General features: G+C 39.3%; 22 non-coding genes and 18 pseudogenes across 22 annotated transcripts; all 40 read left to right on the forward strand.

The window, feature by feature from the left end:
* The first annotated feature begins 175 nt into the window (after positions 1-175).
* On the forward strand, positions 176-294 carry LOC146030800 (5S ribosomal RNA). The gene has a single exon (XR_014456285.1). It is a non-coding gene; the product is annotated as a 5S ribosomal RNA (ribosomal RNA).
* A 345-nt stretch (positions 295-639) lies between these two features.
* On the forward strand, positions 640-748 carry LOC146029276 (5S ribosomal RNA; annotated as a pseudogene).
* A 345-nt stretch (positions 749-1,093) lies between these two features.
* LOC146034901 (5S ribosomal RNA) lies at positions 1,094-1,212 on the forward strand. The gene has a single exon (XR_014460304.1). It is a non-coding gene; the product is annotated as a 5S ribosomal RNA (ribosomal RNA).
* A 345-nt stretch (positions 1,213-1,557) lies between these two features.
* LOC146028578 (5S ribosomal RNA) lies at positions 1,558-1,676 on the forward strand (annotated as a pseudogene).
* Positions 1,677-2,022: 346 nt separating this feature from the next.
* Positions 2,023-2,140, forward strand: LOC146034335 (5S ribosomal RNA). Its single transcript, XR_014459741.1, has one exon. It is a non-coding gene; the product is annotated as a 5S ribosomal RNA (ribosomal RNA).
* A 344-nt stretch (positions 2,141-2,484) lies between these two features.
* On the forward strand, positions 2,485-2,603 carry LOC146030321 (5S ribosomal RNA). Its single transcript, XR_014455820.1, has one exon. It is a non-coding gene; the product is annotated as a 5S ribosomal RNA (ribosomal RNA).
* A 345-nt stretch (positions 2,604-2,948) lies between these two features.
* LOC146029688 (5S ribosomal RNA) lies at positions 2,949-3,057 on the forward strand (annotated as a pseudogene).
* A 345-nt stretch (positions 3,058-3,402) lies between these two features.
* LOC146034548 (5S ribosomal RNA) lies at positions 3,403-3,521 on the forward strand. Its single transcript, XR_014459952.1, has one exon. It is a non-coding gene; the product is annotated as a 5S ribosomal RNA (ribosomal RNA).
* Positions 3,522-3,866: 345 nt separating this feature from the next.
* On the forward strand, positions 3,867-3,985 carry LOC146031077 (5S ribosomal RNA). Its single transcript, XR_014456554.1, has one exon. It is a non-coding gene; the product is annotated as a 5S ribosomal RNA (ribosomal RNA).
* A 345-nt stretch (positions 3,986-4,330) lies between these two features.
* LOC146029277 (5S ribosomal RNA) lies at positions 4,331-4,439 on the forward strand (annotated as a pseudogene).
* Positions 4,440-4,785: 346 nt separating this feature from the next.
* LOC146030548 (5S ribosomal RNA) lies at positions 4,786-4,904 on the forward strand. The gene has a single exon (XR_014456039.1). It is a non-coding gene; the product is annotated as a 5S ribosomal RNA (ribosomal RNA).
* A 345-nt stretch (positions 4,905-5,249) lies between these two features.
* LOC146033093 (5S ribosomal RNA) lies at positions 5,250-5,368 on the forward strand. The gene has a single exon (XR_014458504.1). It is a non-coding gene; the product is annotated as a 5S ribosomal RNA (ribosomal RNA).
* A 345-nt stretch (positions 5,369-5,713) lies between these two features.
* On the forward strand, positions 5,714-5,822 carry LOC146029017 (5S ribosomal RNA; annotated as a pseudogene).
* Positions 5,823-6,166: 344 nt separating this feature from the next.
* LOC146028373 (5S ribosomal RNA) lies at positions 6,167-6,285 on the forward strand (annotated as a pseudogene).
* A 345-nt stretch (positions 6,286-6,630) lies between these two features.
* Positions 6,631-6,749, forward strand: LOC146031677 (5S ribosomal RNA). The gene has a single exon (XR_014457138.1). It is a non-coding gene; the product is annotated as a 5S ribosomal RNA (ribosomal RNA).
* Positions 6,750-7,094: 345 nt separating this feature from the next.
* LOC146029019 (5S ribosomal RNA) lies at positions 7,095-7,203 on the forward strand (annotated as a pseudogene).
* Positions 7,204-7,547: 344 nt separating this feature from the next.
* On the forward strand, positions 7,548-7,666 carry LOC146028374 (5S ribosomal RNA; annotated as a pseudogene).
* A 345-nt stretch (positions 7,667-8,011) lies between these two features.
* LOC146031678 (5S ribosomal RNA) lies at positions 8,012-8,130 on the forward strand. The gene has a single exon (XR_014457139.1). It is a non-coding gene; the product is annotated as a 5S ribosomal RNA (ribosomal RNA).
* Positions 8,131-8,475: 345 nt separating this feature from the next.
* On the forward strand, positions 8,476-8,584 carry LOC146029737 (5S ribosomal RNA; annotated as a pseudogene).
* A 345-nt stretch (positions 8,585-8,929) lies between these two features.
* LOC146031058 (5S ribosomal RNA) lies at positions 8,930-9,048 on the forward strand. Its single transcript, XR_014456535.1, has one exon. It is a non-coding gene; the product is annotated as a 5S ribosomal RNA (ribosomal RNA).
* Positions 9,049-9,393: 345 nt separating this feature from the next.
* LOC146033912 (5S ribosomal RNA) lies at positions 9,394-9,512 on the forward strand. Its single transcript, XR_014459321.1, has one exon. It is a non-coding gene; the product is annotated as a 5S ribosomal RNA (ribosomal RNA).
* A 346-nt stretch (positions 9,513-9,858) lies between these two features.
* On the forward strand, positions 9,859-9,976 carry LOC146027676 (5S ribosomal RNA). Its single transcript, XR_014455065.1, has one exon. It is a non-coding gene; the product is annotated as a 5S ribosomal RNA (ribosomal RNA).
* Positions 9,977-10,320: 344 nt separating this feature from the next.
* On the forward strand, positions 10,321-10,439 carry LOC146030322 (5S ribosomal RNA). The gene has a single exon (XR_014455821.1). It is a non-coding gene; the product is annotated as a 5S ribosomal RNA (ribosomal RNA).
* Positions 10,440-10,784: 345 nt separating this feature from the next.
* Positions 10,785-10,893, forward strand: LOC146029689 (5S ribosomal RNA; annotated as a pseudogene).
* A 345-nt stretch (positions 10,894-11,238) lies between these two features.
* On the forward strand, positions 11,239-11,357 carry LOC146034549 (5S ribosomal RNA). The gene has a single exon (XR_014459953.1). It is a non-coding gene; the product is annotated as a 5S ribosomal RNA (ribosomal RNA).
* A 345-nt stretch (positions 11,358-11,702) lies between these two features.
* LOC146031088 (5S ribosomal RNA) lies at positions 11,703-11,821 on the forward strand. The gene has a single exon (XR_014456565.1). It is a non-coding gene; the product is annotated as a 5S ribosomal RNA (ribosomal RNA).
* A 345-nt stretch (positions 11,822-12,166) lies between these two features.
* LOC146029278 (5S ribosomal RNA) lies at positions 12,167-12,275 on the forward strand (annotated as a pseudogene).
* A 346-nt stretch (positions 12,276-12,621) lies between these two features.
* Positions 12,622-12,740, forward strand: LOC146030549 (5S ribosomal RNA). The gene has a single exon (XR_014456040.1). It is a non-coding gene; the product is annotated as a 5S ribosomal RNA (ribosomal RNA).
* Positions 12,741-13,085: 345 nt separating this feature from the next.
* Positions 13,086-13,204, forward strand: LOC146033095 (5S ribosomal RNA). The gene has a single exon (XR_014458506.1). It is a non-coding gene; the product is annotated as a 5S ribosomal RNA (ribosomal RNA).
* A 345-nt stretch (positions 13,205-13,549) lies between these two features.
* On the forward strand, positions 13,550-13,658 carry LOC146029020 (5S ribosomal RNA; annotated as a pseudogene).
* Positions 13,659-14,002: 344 nt separating this feature from the next.
* On the forward strand, positions 14,003-14,121 carry LOC146028375 (5S ribosomal RNA; annotated as a pseudogene).
* A 345-nt stretch (positions 14,122-14,466) lies between these two features.
* Positions 14,467-14,585, forward strand: LOC146031679 (5S ribosomal RNA). The gene has a single exon (XR_014457140.1). It is a non-coding gene; the product is annotated as a 5S ribosomal RNA (ribosomal RNA).
* A 345-nt stretch (positions 14,586-14,930) lies between these two features.
* LOC146029021 (5S ribosomal RNA) lies at positions 14,931-15,039 on the forward strand (annotated as a pseudogene).
* A 344-nt stretch (positions 15,040-15,383) lies between these two features.
* On the forward strand, positions 15,384-15,502 carry LOC146028376 (5S ribosomal RNA; annotated as a pseudogene).
* Positions 15,503-15,847: 345 nt separating this feature from the next.
* On the forward strand, positions 15,848-15,966 carry LOC146031680 (5S ribosomal RNA). Its single transcript, XR_014457141.1, has one exon. It is a non-coding gene; the product is annotated as a 5S ribosomal RNA (ribosomal RNA).
* Positions 15,967-16,311: 345 nt separating this feature from the next.
* LOC146029738 (5S ribosomal RNA) lies at positions 16,312-16,420 on the forward strand (annotated as a pseudogene).
* A 345-nt stretch (positions 16,421-16,765) lies between these two features.
* LOC146031059 (5S ribosomal RNA) lies at positions 16,766-16,884 on the forward strand. Its single transcript, XR_014456536.1, has one exon. It is a non-coding gene; the product is annotated as a 5S ribosomal RNA (ribosomal RNA).
* Positions 16,885-17,229: 345 nt separating this feature from the next.
* LOC146033913 (5S ribosomal RNA) lies at positions 17,230-17,348 on the forward strand. Its single transcript, XR_014459322.1, has one exon. It is a non-coding gene; the product is annotated as a 5S ribosomal RNA (ribosomal RNA).
* A 346-nt stretch (positions 17,349-17,694) lies between these two features.
* LOC146029485 (5S ribosomal RNA) lies at positions 17,695-17,803 on the forward strand (annotated as a pseudogene).
* Positions 17,804-18,148: 345 nt separating this feature from the next.
* Positions 18,149-18,267, forward strand: LOC146028744 (5S ribosomal RNA; annotated as a pseudogene).
* The last annotated feature ends 2 nt before the right edge of the window (positions 18,268-18,269 follow it).

The following is an 18,269-nucleotide window of genomic DNA, read 5'->3' on the forward strand; positions in this document are numbered from 1 at the left end:
AGTGTTGAGCCTCATTAGTAGTTTAATGTGAGACCACCTGCTAATATTATGTCCTGTAGGTCTTTTTACATTACCAACACATGATTTTTTTCAGTAAGCCAATAATGTTAGGAAACTTTTTTATTAGCTTACCTGGTTATAGAAGTAGAAGAGGGCAAAAAAGTGACTGTATCTCACCTACAGCCATACCACATTGGATACGCCCAATCTCATCTGGTCTTGGAAGCTAAGCAGTGTTGGGCCTGGTTAGTACTTGGGTGGGAGACCACATGGGAACACCAGGTGCTGTAGGTTTTTTCCCATTACTGGCAAATTGTTTTTATTCTCTAGCTATTTAAATTGGAAACTTTTTCTTTTTATTGCCAATACAGACATTTGGGAGAGGTCAAACAGACACAATAGCCATCACCTAAAGACTTTCCACACTGTTTCGGCCCAATTCCAACTGCTTTTGGCAGCTAAACAGTGTTGAGCCTCTTTAGTAGTTTAATTTGAGACCACCTGCTAATATAATGTCCTGTTGGTCTTTTTACTTTACCAACACATGATTTTTTTCAGTAAGCCAATACAGTTAGGAAACTTTTTTATTAGCTTACCTGGTTATAGAAGTAGAAGAGGGCAAAAAAGTGCCTGTATCTCAACTACAGCCATACCACGTTGGATACGCCTGATCTTGGAAGCTAAGCAGTGTTGGGCCTGGTTAGTACTTGGGTGGGAGACCACATGGGAACACCAGGTGCTGTAGGTTTTTTCCCATTACTGGCAAATTGTTTTTATTCTCTAGCTATTTAAATTGGAAACTTTTTGTTTTTATTGCCAATACAGACATTTGAGAGAGGTGAAACAGACACAATAGCCATCACCTAAAGACTTACCACACTGTTTCGGCCCAATTCCAACTGCTTTTGGCAGCTAAACAGTGTTGAGCCTCATTAGTATTTTAATTTGAGACCACCTGCTAATATTATGTCCTGTAGGTCTTTTTACATTACCAACACATGATTTTTTTCAGTAAGCCAATAATGTTAGGAAACTTTTTTATTAGCTTACCTGGTTATAGAAGTAGAAGAGGGCAACAAAGTGCCTGTATCTCACCTACAGCCATACCACATTGGGTACGCCCAATCTCGTCTGATCTTGGAAGCTAAGCAGTGTTGGGTCTGGTTAGTACTTGGGTGGGAGACCACATGGGAACACCACGTGCTGTAGGTTTTTTCCTATTACTGGCAAATTGTTTTTATTCTCTAGCTATTTAAATTGGAAACTTTTTCTTTTTATTGCCAATACAGACAACTGTGAGAGGTCAAACAGACACAATAGCCATCACCTAAAGACTTACCACACTGTTTCGACCTAATTCCAACTGCTTTTGGCAGCTAAACAGTGTTGAGCCTCTTTAGTAGTTTAATTTGAGACCACCTGCTAATATTATGTCCTGTAGGTCTTTTTACATTACCAACACATGATTTTTTTCAGTAAGCCAATACAGTTAGGAAACTTTTTTATTAGCTTACCTGGTTATAGAAGTAGAAGAGGGCAAAAAAGTGCCTGTATCTCACCTACAGCCATACCACATTGGATACGCCCAATCTCGTCTGATCTTGGAAGCTAAGCAGTTTTGAGCCTAGTTAGTACTTGGGTGGGAGACCACATGGGAACACCAGATGCTGTAGGTTTTTTTCCCATTACTGGCAAATTGTTTTTATTCTCTAGCTATTTAAATTGGAAACTTTTTCTTTTTATTGCCAATACAAACATTTGAGAGAGGTGAAACAGACACAATAGAAATCACCTAAAGACTTACCACACTGTTTCGGCCCAATTCCAACTGCTTTTGGCAGCTAAACAGTGTTGAGCCTCATTAGTAGTTTAATTTGAGACCACCTGCTAATATTATGTCCTGTAGGTCTTTTTACATTAGCAACACATGATTTTTTTCAGTAAGCCAATAATGTTAGGAAACTTTTTTATTAGCTTACCTGGTTATAGAAGTAGAAGAGGGCAAAAAAGTAACTGTATCTCACCTACAGCCATACCACATTGGATACGCCCAATCTCGTCTGATCTTGGAAGCTAAGCAGTGTTGGGCCTGGATAGTACTTGGGTGGGAGACCACATGGGAACACATGTGCTGTAGGTTTTTTCCCATTACTGGCAAATTGTTTTTATTCTCTAGCTATTTAAATTGGAAACTTTTTATTTTTATTGCCAATACAGACATTTGAGAGAGGTGAAACTGACACAATAGCCATCACCTAAAGACTTACCACACTGTTTCGGCCCAATTCCAACTACTTTTGGCACCTAACAGTGTTGAGCCTCATTAGTAGTTTAATTTGAGACCACCTGCTAATATTATGTCCTGTAGGTCTTTTTACATTACCAACACATGATTTTTTTCAGTAAGCCAATAATGTTAGGAAACTTTTTTATTAGCTTACCTGGTTATAGAAGTAGAAGAGGGCAAAAAAGTGACTGTATCTCACCTACAGCCATACCACATTGCATACGCCCAATCTCATCTGATCTTGGAAGCTAAGCAGTGTTGGGCCTGGTTAGTACTTGGGTGGGAGACCACATGGGAACACCAGGTGCTGTAGGTTTTTTCCCATTACTGGCAAATTGTTTTTATTCTCTAGCTATTTAAATTGGAAACTTTTTCTTTTTATTGCCAATACAGACATTTGGGAGAGGTCAAACAGACACAATAGCCATCACCTAAAGACTTTCCACACTGTTTCGGCCCAATTCCAACTGCTTTTGGCAGCTAAACAGTGTTGAGCCTCTTTAGTAGTTTAATTTGAGACCACCTGCTAATATCATGTCCTGTAGGTCTTTTTACTTTACCAACACATGATTTTTTTCAGTAAGCCAATACAGTTAGGAAACTTTTTTATTGGCTTACCTGGTTATAGAAGTAGAAGAGGGCAAAAAAGTGCCTGTATCTCACCTACAGCCATACCACGTTGGATACGCCTGATCTTGGAAGCTAAGCAGTGTTGGGTCTGGTAAGTACTTGGGTGGGAGACCACATGGGAACACCACGTGCTGTAGGTTTTTTCCCATTACTGGCAAATTGTTTTTATTCTCTAGCTATTTAAATTGGAAACTTTTTCTTTTTATTGCCAATACAGACATCTGGGAGAGGTCAAACAGACACAATAGCCATCACCTAAAGACTTACCACACTGTTTCGGCCTAATTCCAACTGCTTTTGGCAGCTAAACAGTGTTGAGCCTCTTTAGTAGATTAATTTGAGACCACCTGCTAATATTATGTCCTGTAGGTCTTTTTACATTACCAACACATGATTTTTTTCAGTAAGCCAATACAGTTAGGAAACTTTTTTATTAGCTTACCTGGTTATAGAAGTAGAAGAGGGCAAAAAAGTGCCTGTATCTCACCTACAGCCATACCACATTGGATACGCCCAATCTCGTCTGATCTTGGAAACTAAGCAGTGTTGGGCCTGGTTAGTACTTGGGTGGGAGACCACATGGGAACACCACGTGCTGTAGGTTTTTTCCCATTACTGGCAAATTGTTTTTATTCTCTAGCTATTTAAATTGGAAACTTTTTCTTTTTATTGCCAATACAGACATTTGAGAGAGGTGAAACAGACACAATAGAAATCACCTAAAGACTTACCACACTGTTTTGGCCCAATTCCAACTGCTTTTGGCAGCTAAACAGTGTTGAGCCTCATTAGTAGTTTAATTTGAGACCACCTGCTAATATTATGTCCTGTAGGTCTTTTTACATTAGCAACACATGATTTTTTTCAGTAAGCCAATAATGTTAGGAAACTTTTTTATTAGCTTACCTGGTTATAGAAGTAGAAGAGGGCAAAAAAGTGACTCTATCTCACCTACAGCCATACCACATTGGATACGCCCAATCTCATCTGATCTTGGAAGCTAAGCAGTGTTGGGCCTGGTTAGTACTTGGGTGGGAGACCACATGGGAACACCAGGTGCTGTAGGTTTTTTCCCATTACTGGCAAATTGTTTTTATTCTCTAGCTATTTAAATTGGAAACTTTTTCTTTTTATTGCCAATACAGACATTTGAGAGAGGTGAAACTGACACAATAGCCATCACCTAAAGACTTTCCACACTGTTTCGGCCCAATTCCAACTGCTTTTGGCAGCTAAACAGTGTTGAGCCTCTTTAGTAGTTTAATTTGAGACCACCTGCTAATATAATGTCCTGTAGGTCTTTTTACTTTACCAACACATGATTTTTTTCAGTAAGCCAATACAGTTAGGAAACTTTTTTATTAGCTTACCTGGTTATAGAAGTAGAAGAGGGCAAAAAAGTGCCTGTATCTCAACTACAGCCATACCACGTTGGATACGCCTGATCTTGGAAGCTAAGCAGTGTTGGGCCTGGTTAGTACTTGGGTGGGAGACCACATGGGAACACCAGGTGCTGTAGGTTTTTTCCCATTACTGGCAAATTGTTTTTATTCTCTAGCTATTTAAATTGGAAACTTTTTGTTTTTATTGCCAATACAGACATTTGAGAGAGGTGAAACAGACACAATAGCCATCACCTAAAGACTTACCACACTGTTTCGGCCCAATTCCAACTGCTTTTGGCAGCTAAACAGTGTTGAGCCTCATTAGTAGTTTAATTTGAGACCACCTGCTAATATTATGTCCTGTAGGTCTTTTTACATGAGCAACACATGATTTTTTTCAGTAAGCCAATAATGTTAGGAAACTTTTTTATTAGCTTACCTGGTTATAGAAGTAGAAGAGGGCAAAAAAAGTGCCTGTATCTCACCTACAGCCATACCACATTGGATACGCCCAATCTCGTTTGATCTTGGAAGCTAAGCAGTGTTGGGCCTGGTTAGTACTTGGGTGGGAGACCACATGGGAACACCAGGTGCTGTAGGTTTTTTCCCATTACTGGCAAATAGTTTTTATTCTCTAGCTATTTAAATTGGAAACTTTTTCTTTTTATTGCCAATATAGACATTTGAGAGAGGTGAAACAGACACAATAGCCATCACCTAAAGACTTACAACACTGTTTTGGCCCAATTCCAACTGCTTTTGGCAGCTAAACAGTGTTGAGCCTCATTAGTAGTTTAATTTAAGACCACCTGCTAATATTATGTCCTGTAGGTCTTTTTACATTACCAACACATGATTTTTTTCAGTAAGCCAATAATGTTAGGAAACTTTTTTATTAGCTTACCTGGTTATAGAAGTAGAAGAGGGCAAAAAAGTGACTCTATCTCACCTACAGCCATACCACATTGGATACGCCCAATCTCATCTGATCTTGGAAGCTAAGCAGTGTTGGGCCTGGTTAGTACTTGGGTGCGAGACCACATGGGAACACCGGGTGCTGTAGGTTTTTTCCCATTACTGGCAAATTGTTTTTATTCTCTAGCTATTTAAATTGGAAACTTTTTATTTTTATTGCCAATACAGACATTTGGGAGAGGTCAAACAGACACAATAGCCATCACCTAAAGACTTTCCACACTGTTTCGGCCCAATTCCAACTGCTTTTGGCAGCTAAACAGTGTTGAGCCTCTTTAGTAGTTTAATTTGAGACCACCTGCTAATATCATGTCCTGTAGGTCTTTTTACTTTACCAACACATGATTTTTTTCAGTAAGCCAATACAGTTAGGAAACTTTTTTATTAGCTTACCTGGTTATAGAAGTAGATGAGGGCAAAAAAGTGCCTGTATCTCACCTACAGCCATACCACGTTGGATACGCCTGATCTTGGAAGCTAAGCAGTGTTGGGCCTGGTTAGTACTTGGGTGGGAGACCACATGGGAACACCAGGTGCTGTAGGTTTTTTCCCATTACTGGCAAATTGTTTTTATTCTCTAGCTATTTAAATTGGAAACTTTTTGTTTTTATTGCCAATACAGACATTTGAGAGAGGTGAAACAGACACAATAGCCATCACCTAAAGACTTACCACACTGTTTCGGCCCAATTCCAACTGCTTTTGCAGCTAAATAGTGTTGAGCCTCTTTAGTAGTTTAATTTGAGACCACCTGCTAATATTATGTCCTGTAGGTCTTTTTACATTACCAACACATGATTTTTTTCAGTAAGCCAATACAGTTAGGAAAATTTTTTATTCGCTTACCTGGTTATAGAAGTAGAAGAGGGCAAAAAAGTGCCTGTATCTTACCTACAGCCATACCACATTGGATACGCCCAATCTCGTCTGATTTTGGAAGCTAAGCAGTGTTGGGGCTGGTCAGTACTTGGGTGGGAGACCACATGGGGACACCAGGTGCTGTAGGTTTTTTCCCATTACTGGCAAATTGTTTTTATTCTCTAGCTATTTAAATTGGAAACTTTTTCTTTTTATTGCCAATACAGACATTTGAGAGAGGTGAAACTGACACAATAGCCATCACCTAAAGACTTACCACACTGTTTCGGCCCAATTCCAACTACTTTTGGCACCTAACAGTGTTGAGCCTCATTAGTAGTTTAATTTGAGACCACCTGCTAATATTATGTTCTGTAGGTCTTTTTACATTACCAACACATGATTTTTTTCAGTAAGCCAATAATGTTAGGAATCTTTTTTTATTAGCTTACCTGGTTATAGAAGTAGAAGAGGGCAAAAAAGTGACTGTATCTCACCTACAGCCATACCACATTGGATACGCCCAATCTCATCTGATCTTGGAAGCTAAGCAGTGTTGGGCCTGGTTAGTACTTGGGTGGGAGACCACATGGGAACACCATGTGCTGTAGGTTTTTTCCCATTACTGGCAAATTGTTTTTATTCTCTAGCTATTTAAATTGGAAACTTTTTCTTTTTATTGCCAATACAGACATTTGGGAGAGGTCAAACAGACACAATAGCCATCACCTAAAGACTTTCCACACTGTTTCGGCCCAATTCCAACTGCTTTTGGCAGCTAAACAGTGTTGAGCCTCTTTAGTAGTTTAATTTGAGACCACCTGCTAATATCATGTCCTGTAGGTCTTTTTACTTTACCAACACATGATTTTTTTCAGTAAGCCAATACAGTTAGGAAACTTTTTTATTAGCTTACCTGGTTATAGAAGTAGATGAGGGCAAAAAAGTGCCTGTATCTCACCTACAGCCATACCACGTTGGATACGCCTGATCTTGGAAGCTAAGCAGTGTTGGGCCTGGTTAGTACTTGGGTGGGAGACCACATGGGAACACCAGGTGCTGTAGGTTTTTTCCCATTACTGGCAAATTGTTTTTATTCTCTAGCTATTTAAATTGGAAACTTTTTGTTTTTATTGCCAATACAGACATTTGAGAGAGGTGAAACAGACACAATAGCCATCACCTAAAGACTTACCACACTGTTTCGGCCCAATTCCAACTGCTTTTGCAGCTAAATAGTGTTGAGCCTCTTTAGTAGTTTAATTTGAGACCACCTGCTAATATTATGTCCTGTAGGTCTTTTTACATTACCAACACATGATTTTTTTCAGTAAGCCAATACAGTTAGGAAAATTTTTTATTCGCTTACCTGGTTATAGAAGTAGAAGAGGGCAAAAAAGTGCCTGTATCTTACCTACAGCCATACCACATTGGATACGCCCAATCTCGTCTGATTTTGGAAGCTAAGCAGTGTTGGGGCTGGTCAGTACTTGGGTGGGAGACCACATGGGGACACCAGGTGCTGTAGGTTTTTTCCCATTACTGGCAAATTGTTTTTATTCTCTAGCTATTTAAATTGGAAACTTTTTCTTTTTATTGCCAATACAGACATTTGAGAGAGGTGAAACTGACACAATAGCCATCACCTAAAGACTTACCACACTGTTTCGGCCCAATTCCAACTACTTTTGGCACCTAACAGTGTTGAGCCTCATTAGTAGTTTAATTTGAGACCACCTGCTAATATTATGTTCTGTAGGTCTTTTTACATTACCAACACATGATTTTTTTCAGTAAGCCAATAATGTTAGGAATCTTTTTTTATTAGCTTACCTGGTTATAGAAGTAGAAGAGGGCAAAAAAGTGACTGTATCTCACCTACAGCCATACCACATTGGATACGCCCAATCTCATCTGATCTTGGAAGCTAAGCAGTGTTGGGCCTGGTTAGTACTTGGGTGGGAGACCACATGGGAACACCATGTGCTGTAGGTTTTTTCCCATTACTGGCAAATTGTTTTTATTCTCTAGCTATTTAAATTGGAAACTTTTTCTTTTTATTGCCAATACAGACATTTGGGAGAGGTCAAACAGACACAATAGCCATCACCTAAAGACTTTCCACACTGTTTCGGCCCAATTCCAACTGCTTTTGGCAGCTAAACAGTGTTGAGCCTCTTTAGTAGTTTAATTTGAGACCACCTGCTAATATCATGTCCTGTAGGTCTTTTTACTTTACCAACACATGATTTTTTTCAGTAAGCCAATACAGTTAGGAAACTTTTTTATTAGCTTACCTGGTTATAGAAGTAGAAGAGGGCAGAAAAGTGCCTGTATCTCAACTACAGCCATACCACGTTGGATACGCCTGATCTTGGAAGCTAAGCAGTGTTGGGCCTGGTTAGTAGTTGGGTGGGAGACCACATGGGAACACAAGGTGCTGTAGGTTTTTTCCCATTACTGGCAAATTGTTTTTATTCTCTAGCTATTTAAATTGGAAACTTTTTGTTTTTATTGCCAATACAGACATTTGAGAGAGGTGAAACAGACACAATAGCCATCACCTAAAGACTTACCACACTGTTTCGGCCCAATTCCAACTGCTTTTGGCAGCTAAACAGTGTTGAGCCTCATTAGTAGTTTAATTTGAGACCACCTGCTAATATTATGTCCTGTAGGTCTTTTTACATGAGCAACACATGATTTTTTTCAGTAAGCCAATAATGTTAGGAAACTTTTTTATTAGCTTTCCTGGTTATAGAAGTAGAAGAGGGCAAAAAAGTGACTGTATCTCACCTACAGCCATACCACATTGGATACGCCCGATCTCGTTTGATCTTGGAAGCTAAGCAGTGTTGGGCCTGGTTAGTACTTGGGTGGGAGACCACATGGGAACACCAGGTGCTGTAGGTTTTTTCCCATTACTGGCAAATTGTTTTTATTCTCTAGCTATTTAAATTGGAAACTTTTTCTTTTTATTGCCAATATAGAAATTTGAGAGAGGTGAAACAGACACAATAGCCATCACCTAAAGACTTACCACACTGTTTCGGCCTAATTCCAACTGCTTTTGGCAGCTAAACAGTGTTGAGCCTCTTTAGTAGTTTAATTTGAGACCACCTGCTAATATTATGTCCTGTAGGTCTTTTTACATTACCAACACATGATTTTTTTCAGTAAGCCAATACAGTTAGGAAACTTTTTTATTAGCTTACCTGGTTATAGAAGTAGAAGAGGGCAAAAAAGTGCCTGTATCGCACCTACAGACATACCACATTGGATACGCCCAATCTCGTTTGGTCTTGGAAGCTAAGCAGTGTTGGGCCTGGTTAGTACTTGGGTGGGAGACCACATGGGAACACCAGGTGCTGTAGGTTTTTTTCCCATTACTGGCAAATTGTTTTTATTCTCTAGCTATTTAAATTGGAAACTTTTTCTTTTTATTGCCAATACAGACATTTGAGAGAGGTGAAACAGACACAATAGCCATCACCTAAAGACTTACCACACTGTTTCGGCCCAATTCCAACTGCTTTTGGCAGCTAAACAGTGTTGAGCCTCATTAGTAGTTTAATTTGAGACCACCTGCTAATATTATGTCCTGTAGGTCTTTTTACATTAGCAACACATGATTTTTTTCAGTAAGCCAATAATGTTAGGAAACTTTTTTATTAGCTTACCTGGTTATAGAAGTAGAAGAGGGCAAAAAAGTAACTGTATCTCACCTACAGCCATACCACATTGGATACGCCCAATCTTGTCTGATCTTGGAAGCTAAGCAGTGTTGGGCCTGGATAGTACTTGGGTGGGAGACCACATGGGAACACATGTGCTGTAGGTTTTTTCCCATTACTGGCAAATTGTTTTTATTCTCTAGCTATTTAAATTGGAAACTTTTTATTTTTATTGCCAATACAGACATTTGAGAGAGGTGAAACTGACACAATAGCCATCACCTAAAGACTTACCACACTGTTTCGGCCCAATTCCAACTACTTTTGGCACCTAACAGTGTTGAGCCTCATTAGTAGTTTAATTTGAGACCACCTGCTAATATTATGTCCTGTAGGTCTTTTTACATTACCAACACATGATTTTTTTCAGTAAGCCAATAATGTTAGGAAACTTTTTTATTAGCTTACCTGGTTATAGAAGTAGAAGAGGGCAAAAAAGTGACTGTATCTCACCTACAGCCATACCACATTGCATACGCCCAATCTCATCTGATCTTGGAAGCTAAGCAGTGTTGGGCCTGGTTAGTACTTGGGTGGGAGACCACATGGGAACACCAGGTGCTGTAGGTTTTTTCCCATTACTGGCAAATTGTTTTTATTCTCTAGCTATTTAAATTGGAAACTTTTTCTTTTTATTGCCAATACAGACATTTGGGAGAGGTCAAACAGACACAATAGCCATCACCTAAAGACTTTCCACACTGTTTCGGCCCAATTCCAACTGCTTTTGGCAGCTAAACAGTGTTGAGCCTCTTTAGTAGTTTAATTTGAGACCACCTGCTAATATCATGTCCTGTAGGTCTTTTTACTTTACCAACACATGATTTTTTTCAGTAAGCCAATACAGTTAGGAAACTTTTTTATTGGCTTACCTGGTTATAGAAGTAGAAGAGGGCAAAAAAGTGCCTGTATCTCACCTACAGCCATACCACGTTGGATACGCCTGATCTTGGAAGCTAAGCAGTGTTGGGTCTGGTAAGTACTTGGGTGGGAGACCACATGGGAACACCACGTGCTGTAGGTTTTTTCCCATTACTGGCAAATTGTTTTTATTCTCTAGCTATTTAAATTGGAAACTTTTTCTTTTTATTGCCAATACAGACATCTGGGAGAGGTCAAACAGACACAATAGCCATCACCTAAAGACTTACCACACTGTTTCGGCCTAATTCCAACTGCTTTTGGCAGCTAAACAGTGTTGAGCCTCTTTAGTAGATTAATTTGAGACCACCTGCTAATATTATGTCCTGTAGGTCTTTTTACATTACCAACACATGATTTTTTTCAGTAAGCCAATACAGTTAGGAAACTTTTTTATTAGCTTACCTGGTTATAGAAGTAGAAGAGGGCAAAAAAGTGCCTGTATCTCACCTACAGCCATACCACATTGGATACGCCCAATCTCGTCTGATCTTGGAAACTAAGCAGTGTTGGGCCTGGTTAGTACTTGGGTGGGAGACCACATGGGAACACCACGTGCTGTAGGTTTTTTCCCATTACTGGCAAATTGTTTTTATTCTCTAGCTATTTAAATTGGAAACTTTTTCTTTTTATTGCCAATACAGACATTTGAGAGAGGTGAAACAGACACAATAGAAATCACCTAAAGACTTACCACACTGTTTTGGCCCAATTCCAACTGCTTTTGGCAGCTAAACAGTGTTGAGCCTCATTAGTAGTTTAATTTGAGACCACCTGCTAATATTATGTCCTGTAGGTCTTTTTACATTAGCAACACATGATTTTTTTCAGTAAGCCAATAATGTTAGGAAACTTTTTTATTAGCTTACCTGGTTATAGAAGTAGAAGAGGGCAAAAAAGTGACTCTATCTCACCTACAGCCATACCACATTGGATACGCCCAATCTCATCTGATCTTGGAAGCTAAGCAGTGTTGGGCCTGGTTAGTACTTGGGTGGGAGACCACATGGGAACACCAGGTGCTGTAGGTTTTTTCCCATTACTGGCAAATTGTTTTTATTCTCTAGCTATTTAAATTGGAAACTTTTTCTTTTTATTGCCAATACAGACATTTGAGAGAGGTGAAACTGACACAATAGCCATCACCTAAAGACTTTCCACACTGTTTCGGCCCAATTCCAACTGCTTTTGGCAGCTAAACAGTGTTGAGCCTCTTTAGTAGTTTAATTTGAGACCACCTGCTAATATAATGTCCTGTAGGTCTTTTTACTTTACCAACACATGATTTTTTTCAGTAAGCCAATACAGTTAGGAAACTTTTTTATTAGCTTACCTGGTTATAGAAGTAGAAGAGGGCAAAAAAGTGCCTGTATCTCAACTACAGCCATACCACGTTGGATACGCCTGATCTTGGAAGCTAAGCAGTGTTGGGCCTGGTTAGTACTTGGGTGGGAGACCACATGGGAACACCAGGTGCTGTAGGTTTTTTCCCATTACTGGCAAATTGTTTTTATTCTCTAGCTATTTAAATTGGAAACTTTTTGTTTTTATTGCCAATACAGACATTTGAGAGAGGTGAAACAGACACAATAGCCATCACCTAAAGACTTACCACACTGTTTCGGCCCAATTCCAACTGCTTTTGGCAGCTAAACAGTGTTGAGCCTCATTAGTAGTTTAATTTGAGACCACCTGCTAATATTATGTCCTGTAGGTCTTTTTACATGAGCAACACATGATTTTTTTCAGTAAGCCAATAATGTTAGGAAACTTTTTTATTAGCTTACCTGGTTATAGAAGTAGAAGAGGGCAAAAAAAGTGCCTGTATCTCACCTACAGCCATACCACATTGGATACGCCCAATCTCGTTTGATCTTGGAAGCTAAGCAGTGTTGGGCCTGGTTAGTACTTGGGTGGGAGACCACATGGGAACACCAGGTGCTGTAGGTTTTTTCCCATTACTGGCAAATAGTTTTTATTCTCTAGCTATTTAAATTGGAAACTTTTTCTTTTTATTGCCAATATAGACATTTGAGAGAGGTGAAACAGACACAATAGCCATCACCTAAAGACTTACAACACTGTTTTGGCCCAATTCCAACTGCTTTTGGCAGCTAAACAGTGTTGAGCCTCATTAGTAGTTTAATTTAAGACCACCTGCTAATATTATGTCCTGTAGGTCTTTTTACATTACCAACACATGATTTTTTTCAGTAAGCCAATAATGTTAGGAAACTTTTTTATTAGCTTACCTGGTTATAGAAGTAGAAGAGGGCAAAAAAGTGACTCTATCTCACCTACAGCCATACCACATTGGATACGCCCAATCTCATCTGATCTTGGAAGCTAAGCAGTGTTGGGCCTGGTTAGTACTTGGGTGCGAGACCACATGGGAACACCGGGTGCTGTAGGTTTTTTCCCATTACTGGCAAATTGTTTTTATTCTCTAGCTATTTAAATTGGAAACTTTTTATTTTTATTGCCAATACAGACATTTGGGAGAGGTCAAACAGACACAATAGCCATCACCTAAAGACTTTCCACACTGTTTCGGCCCAATTCCAACTGCTTTTGGCAGCTAAACAGTGTTGAGCCTCTTTAGTAGTTTAATTTGAGACCACCTGCTAATATCATGTCCTGTAGGTCTTTTTACTTTACCAACACATGATTTTTTTCAGTAAGCCAATACAGTTAGGAAACTTTTTTATTAGCTTACCTGGTTATAGAAGTAGATGAGGGCAAAAAAGTGCCTGTATCTCACCTACAGCCATACCACGTTGGATACGCCTGATCTTGGAAGCTAAGCAGTGTTGGGCCTGGTTAGTACTTGGGTGGGAGACCACATGGGAACACCAGGTGCTGTAGGTTTTTTCCCATTACTGGCAAATTGTTTTTATTCTCTAGCTATTTAAATTGGAAACTTTTTGTTTTTATTGCCAATACAGACATTTGAGAGAGGTGAAACAGACACAATAGCCATCACCTAAAGACTTACCACACTGTTTCGGCCCAATTCCAACTGCTTTTGCAGCTAAATAGTGTTGAGCCTCTTTAGTAGTTTAATTTGAGACCACCTGCTAATATTATGTCCTGTAGGTCTTTTTACATTACCAACACATGATTTTTTTCAGTAAGCCAATACAGTTAGGAAAATTTTTTATTCGCTTACCTGGTTATAGAAGTAGAAGAGGGCAAAAAAGTGCCTGTATCTTACCTACAGCCATACCACATTGGATACGCCCAATCTCGTCTGATTTTGGAAGCTAAGCAGTGTTGGGGCTGGTCAGTACTTGGGTGGGAGACCACATGGGGACACCAGGTGCTGTAGGTTTTTTCCCATTACTGGCAAATTGTTTTTATTCTCTAGCTATTTAAATTGGAAACTTTTTCTTTTTATTGCCAATACAGACATTTGAGAGAGGTGAAACTGACACAATAGCCATCACCTAAAGACTTACCACACTGTTTCGGCCCAATTCCAACTACTTTTGGCACCTAACAGTGTTGAGCCTCATTAGTAGTTTAATTTGAGACCACCTGCTAATATTATGTTCTGTAGGTCTTTTTACATTACCAACACATGATTTTTTTCAGTAAGCCAATAATGTTAGGAATCTTTTTTTATTAGCTTACCTGGTTATAGAAGTAGAAGAGGGCAAAAAAGTGACTGTATCTCACCTACAGCCATACCACATTGGATACGCCCAATCTCATCTGATCTTGGAAGCTAAGCAGTGTTGGGCCTGGTTAGTACTTGGGTGGGAGACCACATGGGAACACCATGTGCTGTAGGTTTTTTCCCATTACTGGCAAATTGTTTTTATTCTCTAGCTATTTAAATTGGAAACTTTTTCTTTTTATTGCCAATACAGACATTTGGGAGAGGTCAAACAGACACAATAGCCATCACCTAAAGACTTTCCACACTGTTTCGGCCCAATTCCAACTGCTTTTGGCAGCTAAACAGTGTTGAGCCTCTTTAGTAGTTTAATTTGAGACCACCTGCTAATATCATGTCCTGTAGGTCTTTTTACTTTACCAACACATGATTTTTTTCAGTAAGCCAATACAGTTAGGAAACTTTTTTATTAGCTTACCTGGTTATAGAAGTAGATGAGGGCAAAAAAGTGCCTGTATCTCACCTACAGCCATACCACGTTGGATACGCCTGATCTTGGAAGCTAAGCAGTGTTGGGCCTGGTTAGTACTTGGGTGGGAGACCACATGGGAACACCAGGTGCTGTAGGTTTTTTCCCATTACTGGCAAATTGTTTTTATTCTCTAGCTATTTAAATTGGAAACTTTTTGTTTTTATTGCCAATACAGACATTTGAGAGAGGTGAAACAGACACAATAGCCATCACCTAAAGACTTACCACACTGTTTCGGCCCAATTCCAACTGCTTTTGCAGCTAAATAGTGTTGAGCCTCTTTAGTAGTTTAATTTGAGACCACCTGCTAATATTATGTCCTGTAGGTCTTTTTACATTACCAACACATGATTTTTTTCAGTAAGCCAATACAGTTAGGAAAATTTTTTATTCGCTTACCTGGTTATAGAAGTAGAAGAGGGCAAAAAAGTGCCTGTATCTTACCTACAGCCATACCACATTGGATACGCCCAATCTCGTCTGATTTTGGAAGCTAAGCAGTGTTGGGGCTGGTCAGTACTTGGGTGGGAGACCACATGGGGACACCAGGTGCTGTAGGTTTTTTCCCATTACTGGCAAATTGTTTTTATTCTCTAGCTATTTAAATTGGAAACTTTTTCTTTTTATTGCCAATACAGACATTTGAGAGAGGTGAAACTGACACAATAGCCATCACCTAAAGACTTACCACACTGTTTCGGCCCAATTCCAACTACTTTTGGCACCTAACAGTGTTGAGCCTCATTAGTAGTTTAATTTGAGACCACCTGCTAATATTATGTTCTGTAGGTCTTTTTACATTACCAACACATGATTTTTTTCAGTAAGCCAATAATGTTAGGAATCTTTTTTTATTAGCTTACCTGGTTATAGAAGTAGAAGAGGGCAAAAAAGTGACTGTATCTCACCTACAGCCATACCACATTGGATACGCCCAATCTCATCTGATCTTGGAAGCTAAGCAGTGTTGGGCCTGGTTAGTACTTGGGTGGGAGACCACATGGGAACACCATGTGCTGTAGGTTTTTTCCCATTACTGGCAAATTGTTTTTATTCTCTAGCTATTTAAATTGGAAACTTTTTCTTTTTATTGCCAATACAGACATTTGGGAGAGGTCAAACAGACACAATAGCCATCACCTAAAGACTTTCCACACTGTTTCGGCCCAATTCCAACTGCTTTTGGCAGCTAAACAGTGTTGAGCCTCTTTAGTAGTTTAATTTGAGACCACCTGCTAATATCATGTCCTGTAGGTCTTTTTACTTTACCAACACATGATTTTTTTCAGTAAGCCAATACAGTTAGGAAACTTTTTTATTAGCTTACCTGGTTATAGAAGTAGAAGAGGGCAGAAAAGTGCCTGTATCTCAACTACAGCCATACCACGTTGGATACGCCTGATCTTGGAAGCTAAGCAGTGTTGGGCCTGGTTAGTAGTTGGGTGGGAGACCACATGGGAACACAAGGTGCTGTAGGTTTTTTCCCATTACTGGCAAATTGTTTTTATTCTCTAGCTATTTAAATTGGAAACTTTTTGTTTTTATTGCCAATACAGACATTTGAGAGAGGTGAAACAGACACAATAGCCATCACCTAAAGACTTACCACACTGTTTCGGCCCAATTCCAACTGCTTTTGGCAGCTAAACAGTGTTGAGCCTCATTAGTAGTTTAATTTGAGACCACCTGCTAATATTATGTCCTGTAGGTCTTTTTACATGAGCAACACATGATTTTTTTCAGTAAGCCAATAATGTTAGGAAACTTTTTTATTAGCTTTCCTGGTTATAGAAGTAGAAGAGGGCAAAAAAGTGACTGTATCTCACCTACAGCCATACCACATTGGATACGCCCGATCTCGTTTGATCTTGGAAGCTAAGCAGTGTTGGGCCTGGTTAGTACTTGGGTGGGAGACCACATGGGAACACCAGGTGCTGTAGGTTTTTTCCCATTACTGGCAAATTGTTTTTATTCTCTAGCTATTTAAATTGGAAACTTTTTCTTTTTATTGCCAATATAGAAATTTGAGAGAGGTGAAACAGACACAATAGCCATCACCTAAAGACTTACCACACTGTTTCGGCCTAATTCCAACTGCTTTTGGCAGCTAAACAGTGTTGAGCCTCTTTAGTAGTTTAATTTGAGACCACCTGCTAATATTATGTCCTGTAGGTCTTTTTACATTACCAACACATGATTTTTTTCAGTAAGCCAATACAGTTAGGAAACTTTTTTATTAGCTTACCTGGTTATAGAAGTAGAAGAGGGCAAAAAAGTGCCTGTATCGCACCTACAGACATACCACATTGGATACGCCCAATCTCGTTTGGTCTTGGAAGCTAAGCAGTGTTGGGCCTGGTTAGTACTTGGGTGGGAGACCACATGGGAACACCAGGTGCTGTAGGTTTTTTTCCCATTACTGGCAAATTGTTTTTATTCTCTAGCTATTTAAATTGGAAACTTTTTCTTTTTATTGCCAATACAGACATTTGAGAGAGGTGAAACAGACACAATAGCCATCACCTAAAGACTTACCACACTGTTTCGGCCCAATTCCAACTGCTTTTGGCAGCTAAACAGTGTTGAGCCTCATTAGTAGTTTAATTTGAGACCACCTGCTAATATTATGTCCTGTAGGTCTTTTTACATTAGCAACACATGATTTTTTTCAGTAAGCCAATAATGTTAGGAAACTTTTTTATTAGCTTACCTGGTTATAGAAGTAGAAGAGGGCAAAAAAGTAACTGTATCTCATCTACAGCCATACCACATTGGATACGCCTGATCTTGGAAGCTAAGCAGTGTTGGGCCTGGTTAGTACTTGGGTGGGAGACCACATGGGAACACCACGTGCTGTAGGTTTTTTCCCATTACTGGCAAATTGTTTTTATTCTCTAGCTATTTAAATTGGAAACTTTTTCTTTTTATTGCCAATATAGAAATTTGAGAGAGGTGAAACAGACACAATAGCCATCACCTAAAGACTTACAACACTGTTTTGGCCCAATTCCAACTGCTTTTGGCAGCTAAACAGTGTTGAGCTTCATTAGTAGTTTAATTTGAGACCACCTGCTAATATTATGTCCTGTAGGTCTTTTTACATTACCAACACATGATTTTTTTCAGTAAGCCAATAATGTTAGGAAACTTTTTTATTAGCTTACCTGGTTATAGAAGTAGAAGAGGGCAAAAAAGTGCCTGTTTCTCACCAACAGCCATACCACATTGGATACGCCAAATCTCGTCTGATCTTGGAAGCTAAGCAGTGTTGGTTCTGGTTAGTACTTGGGTGGGAGACCACATGGGAACACCACGTGCTGTAGGTTTT

Source organism: Crinia signifera, chromosome 8 (assembly GCF_055691185.1).
Source record: "Crinia signifera chromosome 8, ASM5569118v1, whole genome shotgun sequence".
NCBI lineage: Eukaryota > Metazoa > Chordata > Amphibia > Anura > Myobatrachidae > Crinia > Crinia signifera.